This window comes from Haliotis rufescens, unplaced genomic scaffold (genome assembly GCF_023055435.1).
Source record: "Haliotis rufescens isolate VD_foot unplaced genomic scaffold, xgHalRufe1.0.p SCAF_32, whole genome shotgun sequence".
NCBI classification, from domain to species: Eukaryota; Metazoa; Mollusca; class Gastropoda; order Lepetellida; family Haliotidae; genus Haliotis; species Haliotis rufescens.
The window spans coordinates 327,201-338,016 of record NW_025964024.1 but is presented as its reverse complement, the minus strand read 5'-3'; the positions used below and the strand labels follow the sequence as shown (position 1 = coordinate 338,016).

General features: G+C 36.6%; 1 protein-coding gene across 3 annotated transcripts in view; it reads right to left on the bottom strand.

Moving 5' to 3' along the window:
- LOC124149127 (blood vessel epicardial substance-like) overlaps positions 1 to 10,816 on the bottom strand; it is a 200,272-nt gene that overhangs the window by 103,378 nt on the left and 86,078 nt on the right. The window lies entirely within an intron of this gene.

Below are 10,816 nucleotides of genomic sequence, written 5' to 3'. Positions count from 1 at the left end.
TTTTTCACGAGACCATATTCTTGAAATGATGTAAACCCTGATGGACTACTTACAAATTCCTGGGGGAACCCCTTCGAATGCCCTAACATAAATACACACAGAAACGTTGTTTCTGATCATTTAGACCTTTTAATCTTGAACATACATTGAGAAACGTCAGCGAGTTCAACTGTATGATCGTTCACGAATATCCTCACTACAGCCTATCCTAGTGATGGGTGCCACCGGTGGGGCAGGATACGCTCACCTTTTCGCGGACATCTGGTATCATTGCTATTTGATAGTGATTCATAAACACATGCTCATGATGTAGTCGGAATCGTACAATCGACTCTGCTTTATGCTGAGATTTCTATTGGATATGGAAAGGGTTGTGTCGCTTATTTATCTGAATGAAATACAAAAATACTGTTGACAACACCACATTTGTTAAGTTTGGCTGTTGCATTCACCTGTATTCATTTCAGAACACCTGCCAAACAATTCAGATATCAAAAAGGATTTGCCAAAACACACATGGCAATCTCATGAGACACTGTCAATCAGGTGGCTTATAAGTGTGATACTATCATATCAGAGAGTTATTTATATCACATTAATCTCAAAATGACCTTGAGCCCCAAATACCAACATGACTGAAAGATGTGGTATTAACCCCGTTCAAGGAGATTGGGAGTACTCCACTTAATATATAGGCCATGGTCAGACTTAGAACACCTCACTGTCAGGTACGTGATGGAACGGTTTATGTATAGCTGTATCTGGAATATAACATTGGTTTTAAAAAAAGTCATTATTTGACTCTTTATCAAATAGCAGTTGTTGAGTAAGCTTCCTCTTTCAAAACTGAAATGCAGAATAAATACTTCCACTTTTTCACTTTCTGGAGTTCAGTTTTTCTATTTAAAGCAACAAAACCAATTCCATATTCATAAGAAATCTCTGCTAAATAAAAGCAGATTGATTGTACGATTCCAACATGTTTGATGGCATGAAACAAATGATATACATGTGTCTATGAAATTGCTATTTCAGTTGCCTTCCAATATAGTTTTTATTAAATTTGATGGAAAACCCACTAATGTGGACAAAACATCAAATTATCTTTGGACATATTTGCAACCAAAATCGTTTTCCCTAACCCTTTTCCCTTGTGAGTTCATTTTCTCCAACTGTAGTCAGATAAACCTATGTTGACAACTCTGTACCCATTTCACACACCAACAACACTGTCATGTAATTAGTATTGAAAGGACTAATGTGCTTGTCATCATGTTTGATAACATATACTCATGACTGATCACGTGTTGTATTTATCATATAGTTCTGTTATCATCTTCATGTCATTGTATATACAATAGCTCATGTGCACTGAAGGGTCATGTGTGATTTATAACAAATAACAGTTATTCGTGATGCAAGATAATGAACTCACAACCATCCTCAAACTTGTGACTAATAACGTGATTATCAGAGTGAAAAGTGAAAACCATTTAGTATTTGAGAGAGTAACAGATCACTGAATTGATTATCATTTAGTTTCAGCTGCAAAGCCTTACCGTCTCTATACTTATTTCTCGTGAAAAGCTAATTAATTGCCGTTCCACACCATCAAAATTATGACTGTGTTTTTTTGTGTTGTCTAGTATAAGGGAGGCAACTCCCATCACTATAAAAAATCTAATGTCAACGCCAGAGAATAATCAGTCTCATTTATCTGCCAAGGATTCCATTAGGTGTAAAAGGCAAAATAGTGGTGACAATTATATGATTTTATCCCCCAATATCAGTGATGACACACTCTGATGTCCTCTACAGATAGTGTAAGAGTGAATATTATCCTACCCTATTTTTTATCCCGGGGATGAAATTCTCTAGCGTCAGGATCGTTCTCCCAAGTGAATTTGAACCCATAACAATGCGTTTAATCCTATCCTATACTATACTCTAGAGTAAAACATCCCCTGGGATAATATTTAGGTAGGATATAATTCTTGCATACAATAGCACATGCCACTCATACAATGTGCGTAAAAACATAAGTTCTTGTTTGAACACATTTACTTATCATTCAACACACAAAGTGGTGATATCATGATGTCAGTAAGTCTAAGCTCAAACATCAATTGAACATCACATCACAAAGAGGATGATGCTGTGAAAATCAAACAATATAGTTATTATCATCAGGAGCAGCAGCATGCATTTTAAAAGAGGTTTATCAAATTCAACACTATAAAGACATAGGGAATGGATTTAGTCTTCTGATAGTTGCAATTTGAGACATTATGAACAATGGATGATTTTCTGTTTTTTTCAATAATTCAGTTTAACCATAGTAACCATGAAACCATGACATCATTGCTGCTTTGAGAATCATTGAGACTCACAAACACATCCATCTTTCAGCTCTAATGAGGTGTTTCAACAGAACATTTCTTCTCTGCTTTCCATGACATTTATTATACATCTTTTCCAGGCATACATCACCCTTTTATAGAGTTTCTAAAACAAGCATTCATTAATTTGTTTACCTCACTCTAATGTTCTGGTGTATGGCAATTAAAGTAGCTTAATTTAGCTTAACTTGCTTGAAATCGGACACATCTGCTATTGATCAAATCTGAAATACTTTGTCTTGAAACAGTACTTTCACATTGAACATTAGGTCCATATTTAGAAATTATTAGCACAATTTGGTAAATGTCCTTTCATTAACATTATCATTTGATCTGTTTAGATTACCGTATTTTCTTGAGTATAATGCACACTTTTTTTCCAAAAAACACAGCTGTGTAGAAGGGGTTGTGCATTATACACGAATTAATGAGTTTTGATGTTTTTTCCCCCATGGAAAGAAAAGACATTACCGTAAGCACGTAACACCGGAAATACCATGTCAACAAATCCACACTGAAGTTCGCAAAATATTCATGTAATGACAATGACTGGCTATAAAAAGTGTTCTTTGTATATCTGGACTTATGTTTGTAACTTATTTCATTAATTTTATTCAAAATTCCTTTTAATATTGTTTTAATTAATTTCGGCAAAATCATGTGTGAAGCGATCGGAAGATCGCACAACTCACCGTTATTAACAGCAACCACGGTCAGATTGCCGCTATTGACGCCTTGAAATGAACTTTACTTGACAGAGAATGGATACATATATCATAAATGCCATACTTTGATTCGTTAAAAGTCATATTTGTTTTTGTTGGACGATTCTATGTCAACATGTAATTCTCGCGATCACGTGCACGGGAGCCTTGACGGTGACTGGTCAGGCTGGTTCCATGTAAAAAATAATACCCTGCAATAGCGATCAGCTGCTTCGCTTAGGGTTATTATTATTTTAAATATGTTTAGTAAAAGCTGCATCTAAATTAACAAGATATTGGAATATATTATTCCTGATAAAAAAATAGGTTCAGATCCAACTTTTACCGATCCTTGCATTTAAATACTGTAAAGTTATATCATTGGGTGTGTCTTGACCGAATCACCGGTAGATTCCAAGAAAACGTGTGTACAGCTGATTGCTGTGTCCGGCTTAGTTTACGAGAAAATACACAAGGTAATCTTAATCTCTGGATATAAAACAATGCCTAGCTGAATTAAAAATACTATTTAAACGGTAAATCAACATGTCTGGTGATTTTTTATCTCAAATTTCGAATTTGTACTGACGAAGTTTCTCATCACCCGTTCGTTTGCCAGACTTCGCTGAAGGGGTACGGTGTAATTTCTTTCTGCGCATAGTATTCAAATTTCTTTTTTTCCAAAATATTGAACCCGCTAGAGGGGGGTGCGCATTATACATGGGTGCGCACTTTACTCAAGAAAATATGGTATACTACAAAAGGATATGCAGGTACTTTTCATCTGTTCTATGAGTTCTATTTCAGCAGCAACCAGTTGTCTCAACTGCGCTGCTGATTTCTCCTATATGTACTTTCAGCCTGTAATGGTTCATAGAAACCATATTCTATAAATACATAAAGAAGCAATGTGTTTATAAATGTTATGCAAAATTTAATATCCAACTGTCTATTCAGGAAAGGTTAATATGTGATTATTCTCTGAACAACTTCTATTACAATATCCAGTATTAACATTAATACTATGAAACAATATCAGCATATACATGAGCAACATACAGAGACATACGGTACTACAACATACAGGAACATACAGTACTGCAACATACAGGGACATATAGTACTACAACATACTGGGACATACAGTACTGCAACATACTGGGACATACAGTATTACAACATACAGGGACATACAGTACTGCAACATACTGGGACATACAGTACTGCAACATACAGGGACATACAGTACTACAACATACTGGGACATACAGTATTACAACATACTGGGACATACAGTACTGCAACATACAGGGACATATAGTACTGCAACATACAGGGACATACAGTACTGCAACATACAGGGACATACAGTACTACAACATACTGGGACATACAGTACTGCAACATACAGGGACATACAGTACTGCAACATACAGGGACATACAGTACTGCAACATACAGGGACATATAGTACTACAACATACAGGGACATACAGTACTCCAACATACAGGGACATACAGTACTACAACATACTGGGACATACAGTATTACAACATACTGGGACATACAGTACTGAAAAAATACTGGGACATACAGTACTGCAACATACAGGGACATACAGTACTGCAACATACAATATGGGAGGAAACAGTTTTGAAAGGAATGAAGAGCTCTGATTGTCATGTTTCTTATGTCATTCACTGTAATTTTTATTTCATTGTAAAGAACAAATTTAATTCTTAATCAAAGTGACATGAGATATCTCTTGAGGAAAACAATGATACTGAAAGCTTGCTTGACAAAGGTATCAGCATCTGTTCCGAAATAATGTAGTGCAAGTCTATAGGCCAAACTTTGTCTTCATTGATTGTGAGTGAGTGAGTGAGTTGGGTTTAACGCCGCTTTTAACATTATTTCAGTTATATCACGGCGTGTCAGCTTAATGTGGGAGGAAAGCCTGAAGTGTTGCAGGTCTCAGACGTTTACCACTTTGGTGAAACCCACGAGCACGGGTATGGTGCTGAGAAACCTAGAAACATAATTGGGACGAACCCACAATCATAGGTTTCTGGCGTGTCCAAGGGACGCAACTCTGCACAGCGAATCACGGTGCTTTAGACACCCGTGCCCCTTCATTGATTGTGAAGAAGAAAATCCTTCAAGATTTTACAAATTTCAATGTTTTTCAAATAAATCGGAATTACCTATCCCCACGTGCAGTTCTCCTTACAAGAACATAAGGCATATTCCTACTTTCAGATTTGTTGACACAATTACAAAATAGAGGTAAAAAATGCTGGGATTGACTGAACACATACTTTTGGTAAATTATTTTTTTGAATAAGTTAAATGTAGGGAAGGCTTTTTTTTTTAAAAATGCACACCCTTACAAGTACATTTAGGTCAAAAACTATATACTATGTTCACCTGACTACTGTTTAATCTCAATGATCACCTACATTTTGTTATCCTGCCATTCTTTCTGTCCTCTGTAGTTCAAGTAAAGTCAACGTTCTGAAGGATACATACACTAGGTCACCCATTAACTAGACGTGAGTTCAAGTATGCAGATATACAGGTCATGGTCATAAACTTGTCATACTCTGAATAATCAGGAGATGCAACAAACATGCAGGCATCTTTATTGACCTATTCCTGCATCGGTGTGTAATATATGAGGTTCCATACAACCCCTGTTAAACCTAGACTGGATAAGTGAATTGATCTACTTCAAAACCTAGGTTTTAAGACACCAGATTCTGAACCAGCGCCTATCACAACCAAGGTTTTAAAATACTCTGTTTTGATGATGTCAAAGTGAGCGCAAATGGTTGAAAAGGGCATCTATTGTCTTGTCTGAAAAGACATAGAGTTTCTTATTACCCTGCTTTCTCAAAGCAGAAAATGCTGTCATACAGAAGTTATTTACTGATGCATGCATTCAGTGCTTGAAAACCAAGATTATATTTTCAATTGGCCTGTTGCAGAACATCCTCCAAAAGGTCAAACCGTCACCTAGTGTTTCTCATTAATGCCACTTCAAAAGACTTTTAAAGTCTTTATTGCACCTTTTTACATTTTGACCCAGAACATTAAGATTTGACATTTCAAAAAGACATTAACCAAACTAACCTACAATCAATCTCATACAGGTTGTGTTACACAACATGTTGCAAGCATTGTCACCACAACATTGCAGTATGTCAAGGTCCCCAATCCAGATGAAAGGGCCATGTATCTAGCTGACACAATGACATTCATAATATGTGTGGTCTGAGAACACACATGACCCTGATGACTTTAGCAGGGGCGGTCGGGTAGCCTAGTGGTTAAAGCGTTCACTTGTCACGCCGAAGACCCGGGTTCATTTCCTGACATGGGTACAATGGGTGAAGCCCATTTTTGGTGTCCCCCGCCGTGATATTGCTGGACTATTGCTAAAAGCGGCGTAAAACCATACTCACTCACTCACTCACTCACTCACTCACTTTAGCATGGCAAGTCCCATGCCTCCAGCTACCTTAATAAGAAAGTTTTATAGGGGCACTTCTTGTTTGTGTCATCACCTACATTTTGGGAAAACACATGTTTATTGCAAGATGATTTAAAACATTAACTTCCATGTTCCAACAACCTGCATAAGAAAGTTATATCAGCACGTCCGGTTAATGACTTCATTTAGGAAAAATAATCTCTAAAGGAGGACAGCTTTTCAACAGAAAGTCAAATGCCTAAAGCTGCCTTCATAAGGAAGTAATATGCACCTTCAGAATTATTTCATCGTTTCAGGTTTGGAAAACACTTTAAGGTAGAACATCATTTAAACAGAGAGTACATCCCATGCATCTTGCTTTAGAGAGCATCTATCCTATTGTAACAGACAGGGCCAGGATTTTGATTTGAGATCAGAACATTTTTTTTTACTGTTTAGGTATATTATATTTGCCTACAGAAAATTGTGAACAATTATTTATTTTAAACAAATAAAAATAACAAACTGTATTCAATACACATTTTTTAGTGAAATGGATCCTTGATTACTAAGAAAGAAATCCTGAACCCACAGGAAAAGAGATTTTAGTGAAAAACATACCTTGCAAATCACCATCACTGTGACATTGACAGTTGTCATTTACAACCTTCTCACTTTGCAGACTGACCTACAATTAGCGCTACTTTCAAAACAAAAGTGCTGAAGCAGCAGTATTCAAATTGATACAGCTTTCATCCCTATTTACATGAAGCTGCTTATTTAGCAGTACTATATAACCAGTAGCAACAGTTTATTACAGATCAAAATTTAACTTGCCAGCTTTTCCAGACAATATCACATCAAGCAATTCTTATCGTAAAGAACAGGAGACTCTAACTTTGCAATACCATATTCAGTTTCACCACTAATACATCGAGATGTAGTAAACAAGACATATGATTACCTGTGGAATCATCCCTTGTTTGGGTAAATATAAAACATCAACGCCAGAGAATACGAAGTCTCGATTACTCAACGAAACAGAAACATTGGACATAAAGGGCAAATTGTCAGTGACAATAATAATAAACCCGTTGAGATGTGGGTTATCATGAACAAACAATAACTGATATATAGATCAGACATCCACCAACCTCAAGTGACAATCAACATCAACGACATTACAAATCAATACAATTCCCAAGAGGTTAAGATAGGCAAAACAATATAGTCAAAGATTTGAGAATACAATGCACACTAAGTCATCCACATTTCAGCAGCTGCTGTTTCCATTCTGAAAGACCAAAATGTCATGGAAAGGAGTAAGAAATTGATTGATTGATTTCAAGTATTGAGATCAAGTCAGTGTTATTGTCTGAGGCATCATCTTTTTTTTTAACCCGTGATTTTCAGAAACATCCAAATTTGACTTTTGACTTTTGTCATGTTTTTATAGCAGGAAAAGACACAAGTCTCAAGTGGTGTGGTCTGACAGAGACTGGGAGGCACCTTCCACTACAGAAAGCTGCAGAATGTATGGCCTGGCTACAAATGACAGGTGGAAACACATCATTGGCAAATCTCATTACAGCTCAGTATCTCATATACACGTTTATCATTTTCCGCCATAGAATTTGATCATCCCTTTTGTTACTTTGACATGTAATTGTTACAAAAAATTATCCCTAAAAAGCGACTGTTGTATTTGGTGTCAGAGTTTGTTGGCAAAAAAAATATTATTTACATTCCAGTGCTTTCATCAATTTTCCGTCTGTAGTGTGTACTGAATCAAATGAAATCTTATCAATATACTTTTCAATTAATTAGAAGTGAGTTCATCATACAATAACTATTGCTCCGGGTGCACACTTTTGTTAAATTAGCAACAATTAAGTCATTTATTTCCCATAGAAGGCGGCATGTTTGCCATGTGCAGCAGCCAGAAAATGTTTACGAGTAACTGGAAGTTGAAAAGACTGTTGACATTCATGATGTTTATGAGTTACATTTGCATGATTAAGTCACAGTTTTCAATTTTCATGGACAAATCTGGAAGCAAACGTATCATAGCATATTATAAAAAATCTGAATCCAACTTGCTGCTAATGGCCGCTAGAAATAGTTCAAATTCGTAACTTACACATGGTGGCCATTATTACACGAAAAGTTCATGAAAATTTTCCCACCAGTGCCATCTTATCTAAAATACGATCATTTGTGATCTGAAATTTATGGGGAAAGAGTTGTAGGTATATACATTTAGTGTTTGTTTTGTTGTCATTCCAAAATCGAAATTTGCTTGTGTTTTGAAACTTTACCCATGATTGCCCTTTTTTATCTCTTGATTTCTGCACAGATGTACATACATGTAAGTCTTCGATTTCTGCTAGGATTTAAGTGACAAAAAATATGTTTGATGACTTGGCGTTGTAAACCACGGAATAATATTTACATCCACTACTAAAGTGTTTATGTTGAAAAAACAAATACTCGTGTTGCTAATCAGGGATAAAAAATGTTGTCAGCTTCACCATTGTCAGCTGATGCAAAGTTCCATGCAGTGATATAGGAATCAGTTATTCCATGCAGTGTTGCTAGTATGCAATACACTGTTTCGACTGACAACTTTTGACGATTGAATAAACCATCGTGTAAGTTTTTTTATTGATATTATTAGGTATGGTAGTAAATTTTATTCAAGCAATACCACATTTTCAATTTGAATAAAAGGTTGAACTAAGAGTGACAATGCAGATAAAAATATTGAAAGATGTACCCGATTTTCAATCACGCTGAATGAATGTTGATGCGATATCTATGACTACTATGCGGGAATATCACAGAATTGCTGCCTAAGTCAATCCCTGCATCATGAACACTCTTCGCACTTCACCTGTTGTAGCCTTATTGTTCATTTGTTTGTTTGTTTGTTGTTTAATGCCAAACTCAACAATTCTAGCTGGCGTGATGGCGGTCTGTAAATAATTGGGGGGCATGGGTGGCCCAGTCATCTAAGACGCCGCGATTCGCTGTGCAGAGTTGCGTCCCTTGGGCATGCCAGAAACCTATGATTCTGGGTTTGAATCCCGGTTCGCCCCGATTATGTTTCTAGGTTTGTCAGCACCATACCCGTGCTCGTGGGTTTCACCGAAGTGGTAAACGTCAGAGACCTGCATCACTTCGGGCTTTCCTCCCACATTAAGCTGACACGCCGTGATATTACTGGAATACTGTTGAAAACGGTGTTAAACAAAACTCACTCACTCACTCACTGTAAATAATTGAGCCTGGACCAGACAATCCATTGATGGTCCATGACACTGAAGTCTGATGTGGTTGACCATCACATATATTAGATCCCAACGTTGTTACTGCTATTGCCCCATGAATGAAGCTTAACATTTAACAATGTTGTAAATAGCATATCTTTCACAACTTGCTAAAAAATGCACCACCATAGGTTATTCTTAGTCAAACAATATGTGAAAACTCCTAATATTGCTGTTTATTCAATGACATGGCCTGTAGATGTGAGGTGTCAATGAGAAGAGTTCACACTCGATGACCCCAGCATCCCTGTTTTTAGGCTGACGTCACAGGGCATTGTTTCACTGCCAACAAAATTTAACAGACCATGTCTTAGGGTATTTTGTAATGTTTGTTAACTTTATGGTGTTGTAATTCTCAAGGCAGGCCAATTTATGCCAATTTTCAACTTACTGGGTCAGTCATTACACAACTGCCTCTATCACTCAAATGACATAACAAATTATCACATGACAAATAAGAACATGATATAAATAGATAGTCAAATAGCTTCTGCGTCTTAACATGAACGAGAACGTTTCATATCCATCTGTTATCCACCTTGAAGATGCAAGTTCATGCGATATCAGCACTCCGCAAACACACCAGAGGCTATGACTGATATAATTGTCCTCCCCAATCACGATATCTGACCTATGCTGTCTTGTGACCACATCCAGAATAATATTCACCTGAGGACAATTGTAGCTCACCTATACATTCAACTAATTGTGCTTTTATTGTCTGAATATTGAAGTTTTAACAAACTCTGGTTCGGGCGCAATAATATTTATTCAACTAAACTACACAAAATGACACAGTTGGATGCTGATACCAACTAGTTTAACAGTTGGTTGCTGATGCAAGGCAAACAATATCTTGGCAAACTTTGCAGCATGCAATGTCATAGATAAGCATGAGAAACTCCCACATA